Genomic DNA, 12,511 nt, shown 5'->3' on the forward strand with positions numbered 1-12,511 from the left:
GATAGAGATAGAGCGTACGAGAACACGCTTCTCTCGTCCGAGTGCTTCTTTCTTCACTTTAGCAGCACGAGCCGCTTTTTCGGCCGCGGCCTCGCGAGCTGCCTTTTCAGCAGCAGTTTCGGTCATTTTACACGATAACTACCACGTCACGAAACTTTACGAAAATGACAAGAGACTTTCATAAAACGAATACATTACGAAACATCGAATTTGCGAAAAACATAAGCAATTACGAAAAAATTACTTCATTACAAACGCGAAAACAAGGGCAAACTTTTGCCGGCATGAGAAATCCGGCTCGGATAGGACCATAATGTTACGATACGAAATAAAACGACTCAGAGCATTGGTGTGGACTGTACAACGATATATTTAACATTGAACACGAAACGAAAAAAGAATAAGCTTCGACACATCAACGAGATAAAAATCTAGATAACAACTAGTTCGATAATGCAACTCGCACTTACGAACGTAACAATACGAATGAAAAAATTTTCAGGTGATAGAATTTTACAGCAAATTTGCATCAACTCGACTATTTATTTTTGTCTCAATTTTTATTCTTTTCAGCTGTAACATTTTTTAAAAGAAGAACAAGAATTTTTTGGAAATATAAGCTCTGGAATAAAAAAGAAAATCAACCTGAGCCCAGCGAGGCCGAAATTTTGGAAAATAGGGAGTCGAGAAGTAAAACGAGGTTATTTTCATGAGAAAAATCAGTTTATTTTGGACTATTTTTGATATTTTTGTAATTTAAGTCAGAAGACTCATTTTCAAATTACACCTAAAGTAACCTGAAAGGGGAAAAAAGCGATGGCCGAGCGAAGCGAGAGCAAACTTTTTTTGAGAATTCACAAGTCAAGTAGTTAAAAGGAAAGGGTTCCAGACGTAAGTATCCAAAGTTTAAAATTATATTTTCCAAATTTTCACTACTTCTCAGTCAGAAATTACTGTTTTCACTGCATTCAAGAGTTCATCACTCACGCGAAATCGTTCAGCATAAACTGGATTAAATTATTCTAGATAGGAAGAACAAGTTTACCTAACTCACAGCTGTATACTGATTTTTGAGACTCCTGTTCCAATAAAAATTACAAAGCTTTATCGAAGAAAATCTGTATTTTACTTTCGAGAATGCATAACAGATAGGTAATTAGATAAATTAATAAATATAAGAATTAAGACATTTACTGAAACCATAATAGTGTTTTTGTCCTAGTCTATGTGAATAAATTCTATTCATTTCTCCGGGTGCATACCTCATAAAAGTAGTTCGATATGAAATCATACTCAAGATTGAACCACGAAAATGAGGCATTGCTGATATTTACGTAAGTGTTTGGTGACGTTGTTGAGGAATGCAGACGAATATAGATTAACCACAGATGTCGGTACGATTCGATTTCCACAGTTCTTTCCTTATTTTCCATGTGGTGGTTTAGGTTTAGGTTTAGGAATGGGAATGGGAGGAGTTGGTTTCGGTAATGGAGATCCTCCTTTTCCATGGACTTCATCGGCAACCATAACAGCTCCAATAAACAAGCACACAGCGAATACGAAAAAGTTTTTGAAAAACAACATTTTTAACAATTACACTTTACACGAAAAATGTACTGTTAATGATACAATACGACAGTTAAAATGGGTTTAATATATACACGAATTTTTTGATATTAATCGAGAAAATTTCCAAGGTCGAAATTCAAAAAGCATGAAGTGTGTATCTACTTTGACAAATAAATGGAATCCAAGAAATCTACGATTCCTTTTAAAAATAATGCATTTTATCGTGTGCGAAATTAACGTGTCAAATACATTTTTCGATTGCAAAAGGTATGCAGATACTTATAGTAACGGGCGGTTTGGCAGGAGTAGGAGCCCTAACGCTTTCTAAAATGTTTGAAAATTTTTAGTTCTGAGTTGGAAGCAAGGCGAATTGAGAATTTTGAACATGGCGAAATCCCCAAATTGGCAATTCACAAATCAAAATTTAAAATTCCAATTGTTTCGAATTTTTCAGAAATTCTCTGCACATTCCTCTCCCTTTAAATCAGACATTTTCTAAAAATAATAGGTATTTATTTTTTTATAAATGAATAAAGATATGTAGATTCAAAAAGTATGGTGAAAATGCTTGTAATGAAGTTATAAACCAAAACTATTCCGAAAATTTCACGTTCTTGTTTGCTCGCGCAGAAATGTGTTCTTCTCTATTTTTCAAAGAACTCGTTCGCATTTTCATAAGGAAATACTCTCTAAATTTGAAACAGTGAAATTTTACTGCTTAGCAGTCACAACATTTTGCCTTTTTAAAAGCAGTAGTTTTTTACTGCAAAACAGTAAAAATTTACTGGCTTAGTCAGTAAAAAATCATTTTGACTGACCAATTCAGTAGATTTTTCACTGTTTTGCAGTAAAAAACTACTGCTTTTAAAAAGGCAAAATGTCGTGACTGCTAAGCAGTGAAATTTCACTGTTTCAAATTTAAAGAGTACATAACTCATAATTGATGTATTTGTTCAGACACCAAAATTACGTTGATGGCACCACCAAATGGTGCCACAACGTATTTCATTTAAAATCGTGTGGAATGTCATCAGGGCACTGCCAGGGGCCGTTAGGCAAATTTTTGTAATGGTGCCACAACGACATTTAAAAGTCCCTTTTAATATACTGGTAAAATTATATAGTCAACAGACGTTGTGGCACCATTTTCAGGTCTCATTGGTTTTCGATGTATTCTTTTGTGAAAATTCATTGTAAAATGTTTCAATTAGATGGCGCTGTTGCTTATACCCTTAATCATCACTCTATACTCATAGAATATAGAGGCACCAGTTGGTTTTTATTAATGAATAAACCGTTGCCAGAAAAACGCTCGCGTAAATGACCTAAGTTTTCTTCACTTGCTACTTGGTGCCACAACGACGTTCAACTAAATGGTGCCATAACGTTACAAAAGTAGATATTGATATGTTATATATATTTTTTTGACATAGTACATTTAACTTTAATTTTATTTAGTAACATGTGCCAATTTGTTCCAGTGAACCACTCTGCTATATGTACATAACATGTTATATTACTTCACTAGGTCATGAGGCTTTTGACGTTTAAGACGCCTAACCATCATACTAGTATCTATTAGTTGAAAAGCTTCTGGGTTGATGTGCCCATGAAGTCGCTTCTCATGCTTTGTTGCATATTCTCGAACGACTTCATCCACCCACTTTATCTTAAGATCTTTATGTAGTGCTTCGTTGGTCTGAAACCATCTTGCACCCGTGATTGTTCGCAGAGTTTTGTTTTGAACTGTTTGAATGATTTTTCAATTTGATGGTTTGGCACATCCCCATAACTGTATCCCATACGTCCATACTGGTTTAATTATCATTTGATAAATTAGCCTTTTACTCTCAATCTTCATTTTTGAATGATGTCCAATCAACCAGTACATTTGGTGGAGTTTCAGGTTGATTTGAGTCTTCTTCTGGTCAATACGAGTATGGTGCCTCCAGGTGAGACTAGAGTCAAGATGAATACCCAGATACTTCGCATGCCTGGCAGCTGGAATTTCACTCTGTTTAATGTAGACTGAGTATTGAACATCACATTTTCTCTTAGCAAATGTGACATGAGTTGACTTTTGCTCATTTAGCTTGATTTTCCATTGATCTGCCCATCTTGAGATCCCATCAAGGGCTTTTTGGAGATTCTCTATTGCTTGGGCTTGGGATGGATGAACTGATAAAATTGCAGTGCATCAGCAAACGTTGCAGTTTCGGTTTCTTCTGTTGTTGGTATATCAGCTGTGTAAATTAAATACAGGATTGGTCCCAGAACACTACCTTGAGGCACTCCAGCATTAATATATCTATATATGAAAAAAAATTTTGTTTTGATATCATAAGTCGGAAATTTTCCAAAAATTTTCACCCTTGCATCGCTCAGTCAAAAAAACTTTCACTTCCAATTTTCAGAGATAATTTTTGAAGAACAAGCTTGTGTTTTTAAAAATTTTTACCTATGCCATGTATCCATATTCAATTATTTATGTTCCTGTGGGATGATATGAGGGGAAAAAATTTCTTGTATCAGAAAATAAAATTCTCAAAAAGTTGCCTTATTTTTTCAATTTTTTTAAATAAGATTTTTAAAATAAGATGTACATATATATACCTATTATACAGTGTTGTACATACACAATCGCACATGCGCCAACAGGTGTTAGCTGGTAGACAGATATGCATTCAATTTGCTTTGTTCAATCACGGATTCATTATTGAAGAGATTTCCTAAAAAAAAAAGTTGTATTTCAGTTTTCTCTTCGTGGAGTGAGGTCTGAAAATTCCAAAATTTTGGCTTTTATTTGTATCGTTCGTATCTCGGCCTCTGTGAACCCAAATCAGTTCAAATTTTGGATTTTGAGTTGAAAATAATGCGATTTAGAGAATAACTTTTTTCCAGAAAAAAAATTCGTTGATTTTAGGACTCTCTAGGGTTTTTTATTTGTAGGATGGATATCCGTCAAGTTTTCAAATATGTATGTAGATTACATATAAATTTGAACGAACTCAACATTCAAGAGAATCACAGAATTATGTGTCAAAAATTGATTAATTAGGAATTAATCTATCAATATGGAGTGCTCGGCATTTAATAGTCCACCATTAAGAATGTAATGTGAATAGGATTGTTTGTTAGAAAGAACGTGTTAAAAACCTCTGTAACTTGAATTTCAGATGTCCTTATTTTTGCGATTTTTTCTGCTTTTCAAAAAGAATTCATCTTTACTCTGCGTTCAATGAAAATTACAACGTTTTATCAGAGAATATCTATATTATCTTCGGGAATGTATACGAAATTGGACATTATAAATGTAGATACATATGAATACTGAAACCATTAGTGCTTTAATCCATATGAATGAATACGATTTATTTCTCTTAGATGCATAAAAATTCATTTGGAAATTGAACCATATTCGAAACTGAACGACGAAGATGAGCAGTTGTTGATATGTATTTAGGTAAGTGCTTGGCGACGTTGGTGAATACATCCGAAGATAAGAAACTGGCACATTTTCGCAGTACCTTTATTTTCCATGTGGTTTCGGTGGTTTCGGATCTCCATGTGGCGGAGGTGGTTTAGGATCAGGGTGGTGATGAGGTGGTGATTTCTTTGCGTGGACATCATTAGCAACCAAAATAGCTCCAATAAGCAAGCAGATTGCAAACACGAAAACGTTTTTAAAGAACAGCATTTTTTAACAGTTACACTTGCTACACTTTGCACGGAAAATGAACTGGTACCTATTCAGAATGCACGATTCCTGAATGATACAATGCGTTGGATAGAACATGTTTATATACCTATAATTATACAAATTTTCAGAACAATTAAGATAATTTTCAAGGTCAACATTCAAAAGCATGAAGAACCATGTGCCTTAAAAAAATACAACCCGTAAAATTTTCAATAGCTTTTAAAAGTACTTAGGTACCTAATGTGAATTTATCAGTCGATGCAATTAACGTGTCAAAATGCATTTTTGGATCAACAAGAAGATGCAGTTTGTAATGTCTTAAAACATGACAAAATGTTTAAATAGAGAAAGGGAGGGTGGAAATGCAGACAATTTTTTCAATTTTCAAGACGTGCAATGGAATTTTTTTCAAATTTAAAAAATAAATTGAAGGTGTCTTTAAAATGAAAAAACTAACCGTCAAGTCCGAAAACGTGCAATCGTCTTAGATGTCAAATTTCAGATAAAATTATGTCTTTTGAGATTCAAAAAAGCATTTTGACATGTTAATTGCACATACTAGTACTTGCACATTATATTGTTTAAAATAAATGATAGAATTCTCGGATTCCATTTCTTTTTCCAATTACTCGTTTGAGGCTTTTGAACTTCGACCTTCGAAATTATCTTAACTGGTGTTAGAATTCGTTAATATAAATCCTTAGCATTGGTAGAATTATATTAGTGAATGATTGTTACTTTTGAATACCAGTTCATTTGTCGTTCAGAAAGTGATTGTTTTTGCTTTTAAAAATGCTGTTTTTCAAAAACGTTTTCATGTTTGCTGTATGCTTGCTTATTGGAGCTATTTTGGTAGTTGATGCTGTCCCTGGAAAGCCATCTAAACCCGTACATCAAGTTCCACCACCAGAACCACCTGGAAAAAAACCACATGGAAAGTGAGGAGATAAAAACACGAAAATCGAATCATATTGTTCTTGTTATTTTTCTTTTTCTGTATAATCACCATACGCACCAATGAGTACTTCAATATCAACGGTATTTCATCTTTATCTTTCAATTCAAGGAAAATTAACGTTTACTTAATTTTATTTCCAAATATTTTTAAATATCTAGGAATATGAATTGAATTTATCGACATTTCACACAGATTAAAAAATAAGCTACGCTTCAATCGTGTCATAATTTTGTACATCAATAATAATTACCTACCTAAGCATTATGCTTTGATAAAAGTCGATGTGAATTTGCAGCAAAACTCATAGCCTAATAAACAATTGCATACGAAATATATGTCGTCATTCTAGATTATTTGAGACTCATTATTGAAGAGTGAAACTTCTGCATCAATTATATGTACTTTTGAATGCTGTTGGAAAAAAAATCAATTCACTGAATTATTTGACCACTCAAGTATAGGTAGTGTTTTTACGCAAAATAAGATTTTTGTACAATTTTCACTTGAAAATTAGCTCGTTTAAAGATTAACATAAGATGAAGAACCATGGAATATGAACCTAGGAAGGGAAAAAAGTCACGATAACTCGCGATGAATACTTTTCTCGTTACAACTCAAAAAACAAAGCAAATTTCGATATGGCGAGTCAAAATGAAAGCTCAACTTGCTGCTTTTTGCACATCTCAAACTCGTTTCTGAAGCAATTCTGGAACATTTTGCCACATTTTCTTGAACGAAAACAACCTGAAAAAAATGCATAATATTTCGACAATTCTGGGTGATAATTTTAAAACATGGGCAGTGTCTACAAAAGAAAGGATTTTTCAATCCCATTTTTAATTTTTTTTTTAGTAGATTAAGAGTCCGTTTTTTGGGACACTACAGGCAGTGTCAATCATTTCTACCAGAATACTTGCACAAATCGTAAATTTACATACGAGTATTTTAAAAAATAGAATAAAAATTAAGTACAAGCTTTTTTCCATTTCTTCATTGCCCAATAGTAGAGAACCTGTAAAACATTTTGTAAGTACATCTCATCTTCCTTTTATTTTTCACTCCCCAATCACACCAGATTTGCTGTTTGCATTTCCGTTTTTGTTTTGTTCTGAATAAAAACATGAAAAATGAAATCCGTGACGATTATAACATATCGCAATCTATTAAAAAAATGTCGATTGTTATTTAACATTTTTTCAACCTGATTCACTTTCTTCAATACGGATTTTCTAGGTAAATGCATTGCATCCATCCATACGCTCTACTCTGTATTACCTAAAAGTTGATGGGTCCATAATAAAAAAAAAAGACCACCGCTCAAAAATAACAATATTTTCAAAATCTTTTCGAAGTAGGTATTTCTCAATAAAAACTCTAATGTCAAATCGGTAATTTTAAAATAAAAATCGAATACTTATTCGTAACTTTTCTTGTAATGATCACGACTTTCGAGGTTAAAAAAAAAATAATAATTACCAAAATTTCCCTGAATCCAAAAGTCCTTCAAGCAAAATACCTCGGTACCGAAGTTTTCATATTTTCCTCCAAAATCAAGTCTTGAAACAGCTGTAAATTTTATTTACGAGAATGCCACGCTATTTAAATTTTTTTTTCATAATTGACGAGATAATTTATATTGAAAAATTCAAAGAAAAAACTCTCCTTTACACATAAGTATCATATCCAGTATTAGAAAACTGTCAACGTCATGGATTTACAGCTAAAAGCACACAATTTAACAAAAAAAAAAAAATGAAGCTTCGAAGTCACCTTAAGGCCCATGTTACGGTACATGATGAGATAATAAAATTACGATATATGTCTGAAACCATATTTATTTTTTAATCTGAGCGAATAAATTCGATTTATTTTTCTGAACATTAAAAATATTTAAAAATAAAAGTTACATAAATATAACTGTTCCGTAGATTGTACGATGAAAATGAAGTGCAGTTGACATAAAAATGATCTATGGTGCGTATAATGCGTATGATGATAATACAGAAAAGAAAAGTAACTGAAACAGTGCGACTCGATATTCGTGATATTTTTCTCCTCATTTTCCATGTGGCTTAGGTGGTTTTGGTTTTGGTGGTGGAATTGGATGTACTCCTGGATTACTACCTCCAGGAACAGCATTAACAAACAAAACAGCTCCAACAAGCAAGCACATAGCGAACATAAAAACGTTTTTGAAAAACTGCATTTTTATATCAATATCACTTTCCTACACTTTGTACATACGACAAATGAAGTGGTACAACCTCCAGGTTTCGAAGGTTTTTTACACTGAAAAAAAAAAACAATAAAAATTACTATTTCAGTATAGTAACCGGATCCAATCCAAAAATAATAGTGATTTTTACTCAGCCAAAAAATACATTTTACTATAGAATTAGGTAAAATTTATTACTCTCATAGTAAAATTTACTAATCTCATAGTAAAATTTACTAAATCTCATAGTAAAAATCGCAATATTTTTGAATGGGATCCGGTTACTGTATGAAATAGTAAAAATTATCCATAATTTTTTTTCCGTGTATACTTACGAATTTTAATATCAAACGATTTCTTTTAAAAATTATGCACATTTATCAAGTATTCGCGATTAATGTGTCAAAATGTGTTTTTTAATCGCAAAGTAAGTACATTTGTTAGAATTTGAGAAATCTACGATTCGTTTCAAAAATAATGTGCATTTATCAGTAAGTGCACTTAATGTGTCAAAATGTTCTTTTGAACCTCAAAAGACATTTCTGTACCTGTATTAGTGCCAGATTTTTTTTTCAAAAAATATTATTGACTATACAGGGGAACCTTGCCAACTATAGTCACCTCCAATTTGGCTGAAATTTGGCTCACGGAAAGTTCGTCTCACCCACACCTCAAAACCAAATTTTCAACAGCGGTAGTTCATTACAGTGCAGCGCTTTCTGGAGGAACGATTCAAGTGTGCTGGAGAAAAACCAACTTCTGCTGGAGGTTTCAGATCGACTCGAAAATGGTCATAATCGATTCGAGAAGTCGATTTTAGAATATAGACGAAGTTTTGAACAATTTTCTACAGAAATAAACGGTACTGGAATTTTTAAAGCTTCTGCTGGAGACTCCAGATCATTTCGAAAATGGTCGCAATCGGGTTGGGAAGGCTATTTTAGAAACTTCGACAACTGAAAATTTGGTTCCAAAGTATGGGTGGCATGAGCTTTCAAGTGAGCCAAATTTCAGCCAAATCGATTATCACTCCACAAAAATCGTAAATGTAGGTATACCTTCTTATAAAAATCATGAGTTTTAAATCTCCCAAAAATTTGCTAAAAAAATCTAGAAGCTCAAAAAGCTGAAATTTCAGTCACAAATGCTCTTGAATATTTTCTCTTCAAACGTACACCTCTCATAGAAGCTGCTGAATGGTGAATCGGGGGAAAGAAGGGTGGATTTCCAAATAAAAATTTACAGGACTTTTGTAAAACTTTTTTAGAGCACATTATTTCTTAGTAGATTTCAATTTTACACCTCCATTCTCCTGAATTTTGACACTTTCGAAATTCTCAACAAGTAGTTGAACACCTTATGACTTTACAAATTTCATAATTCTTCCGATATAAATAAGCTTCTTTTCTCTTTCACCTAGTTTTTGCCTCCAAAGTTGATGGAAAATTAATCGACCTTAAAACTTCCTCGTCATTAAAAGGCCTTTAAATTAAACGCCAATTTACAAATCTATACGAAAACTTGACTGGGCCTATTTTAGGCTACTCGAATCGTTTCTTTTAATTACCCATCAAAGGTTCGATTATCTTTCAATGAACGTCGTTCGTTTTTTGGGTTTATAAACGTTTTTCATGGCTGTAATCCGCACTTAGGTCGATGAATGTCGATAATTCATGTAGGTTTAGTTAGGTACATATACGAGTAGGTATTAGGTAAGTGGAAGTATTATATTTTAGTACTTTGTAGCCTTGATATCGTGTAAAATTCCTACGTCACGATTCAACTTACCTACGTATACAATAATATACATGTACGAGTAGATACATTTTATATCAAGTGCACCTTTATGCAGACGTGCTTTCTTTATTGAGTGAAGTATTCTCGCCAAACAGCAATAAATTAAACCGACAATTATATTTTATTCCTGGAAAAATGAATCGTAAGGTACGCGTTAAAAATGAATTAAAATTATACCCCGAACCTGAACACTTCCCAGTTCTCATAGCACGTTTTCAGGGGATAAATCACAACACTCTACCTAAATAAACTTGTACTTGAACTTGAAATCAAATCACGAATACTATTTTTATCAAAATAAATACGTATTTTAATTTAAAATAACTCATTTTTTCGGCATTATCACTATTATTGCCCCTATTAGTACCATTGCAGGGTCACTTATGGTTTAATTAACCGTGAATGAAAGTAGATCATCGAACTAAGGTTTTAATTCCGGATCACCGGAAAAATTCGTGTTATTTCCACTTTTATAGCAATACACGGATTAGGTAGAAAGGTTCGTTCATTGCGGTGAACTCAATCGAGTCTGTTCATATATTTTATAGACTGTACTCGTATATCCATGAATATCTAAAATAAATGTAACGCAGATATGCTCACTCGAGTACAGTAAGCATATCAATCGGCGTACAGAAGAAATACCTACGTATACATGCATAAATACATCAGAACTAAATAGCATCGGACCTCGGCCTCGGCTTCTTACTATGCGAGGTGTTAGTTGAAACGGTAGCATTTGTATTACGTATCGAAGCGGAAAATATAAGGGTTTTTAAGTAGCTTTATTTCTTCAGTTACCGAGCCTGGTACACTAATAGGGGGCTTAACACTTATAAATCTTTTAACAATGCTAAGAACCTTTTTATAGGTATACACTTTTCTCTTTTTAGCGCCCGCTTTGTTAAGTCGTCGTAGTACCTATAACGTTTTTAAACTGTACGAAGTGAAAAAATTCCATCGGAAGCCGCACTAGTTCGTAGTACGTACTGCTAAAGGTCGCCATCGTCTATCTATGTCTCTCTTTCTGCCTCTACTTCGCTCCTCTCATCGACAATTCAAGCTTTACACCGATGAATGTTTTGAATAACAATGTCGATACCGATGGCACCACTTAACGATGATTGCTGCCTCTTAAACGTATAAGTACTCTCTACAATTCCAGCACGTAATTCTAGAAGAACACCCCGGGTACCTATAAGTATTATAATACCATCACCTTTGCTGCTGCGTGTCAATACTCAACTGATACCTTCCTATATAGTATTGTAAAGTTATAGAATTACTGGTGGACCAAAACCTCTGGCTAGCGCCCTCGCTTTTGTGGCCACCTCTCTCCTCTCCTCTCCTATTCAGGCTAACGTTAAGTGGTTCAATTTTTCATCAGATGATAAATACTGAAAAAAATTATCGTTGTCTCAATTTTTTCAAAAATTCATGAATGAAGCTCAAAAATTCAAAAATTTTGGTTTTTTTGGTCATTATTGTTAATTTTAAAAAATCGAGAAAAATAGCCAACAACTTACAAATTTTTTAATATAATAATTATTGTTTTAATGTCACAAGGTATAAATACACAAATTGGTAATAGGGTAATATTGATAAAAAAAATTGGCACTACTGCGTTCCGAAATATTTCCCCCAACATTTTAATGATATCTTTCAATATTTCATTTGGAACTGGATCACTTTTCCCAAAACAGGTTTGGTAGAGGGTAGAACAAAAAAACCACGACTTTTTCGAAAATTCACCTTTCTTTGAGAGGTCATATCTCCCCTCCACGAGCACCTTGAGGGCTAAACATTTCTTTTGGTAACTTTGAACTCAAAATGAAAGTCTCTGCTCACTTCGGTCAAAAACTGCCGACTTTTTCTTTGGGACGATCCACCCTGACGTACTTAGGTAAATACAACTTCATTTTAAAATATGTACAACAATATCTTTTGCGACTCAAAACCACGTTTTGACACATTAATTGCGAATACCTGATAAATGTGCATTATTTTTAAAAGAAATGGCGGATTTCTCGGATTCAATTTATTTTTTCAGGTACTCGCTTGATTCTTTTGAATTTCGACCATCGCGTCGAAATTCTCTCAATTGATATTAAAATTTGTAAATATAAAAAACCTTTAAGAACTGAAGGTTGTACCACTTGAATGCTTGTTCCTTTTGAGTACCTACTATTTCATTTGTCGTGCAAACTGTATAACAAAGTGTTATTTGATATAAATATGAAGTTTTTCAAAAACGTTTTCGTGTTGGCCGTGT

At 33.3% G+C, this 12,511-nt stretch overlaps 2 long non-coding RNA genes across 2 annotated transcripts in view; both read right to left on the reverse strand.

Annotated features, from left to right (window-relative positions):
* The window catches only part of LOC135847337 (uncharacterized), a 110,599-nt gene that overhangs the window by 15,410 nt on the left and 82,678 nt on the right, over nucleotides 1–12,511 (reverse strand). The gene's annotated exons all lie outside the window — the stretch shown is intronic.
* LOC135848684 (uncharacterized) lies at nucleotides 8,045–8,717 on the reverse strand. The gene is made up of 2 exons (XR_010559410.1): nucleotides 8,641–8,717; nucleotides 8,045–8,516 (listed from the first exon to the last, which is right to left on the reverse strand). It is a non-coding gene; the product is annotated as an uncharacterized LOC135848684 (long non-coding RNA).

Source organism: Planococcus citri, chromosome 5 (assembly GCF_950023065.1).
Source record: "Planococcus citri chromosome 5, ihPlaCitr1.1, whole genome shotgun sequence".
In the NCBI taxonomy this organism is placed as follows: Eukaryota; Metazoa; Arthropoda; class Insecta; order Hemiptera; family Pseudococcidae; genus Planococcus; species Planococcus citri.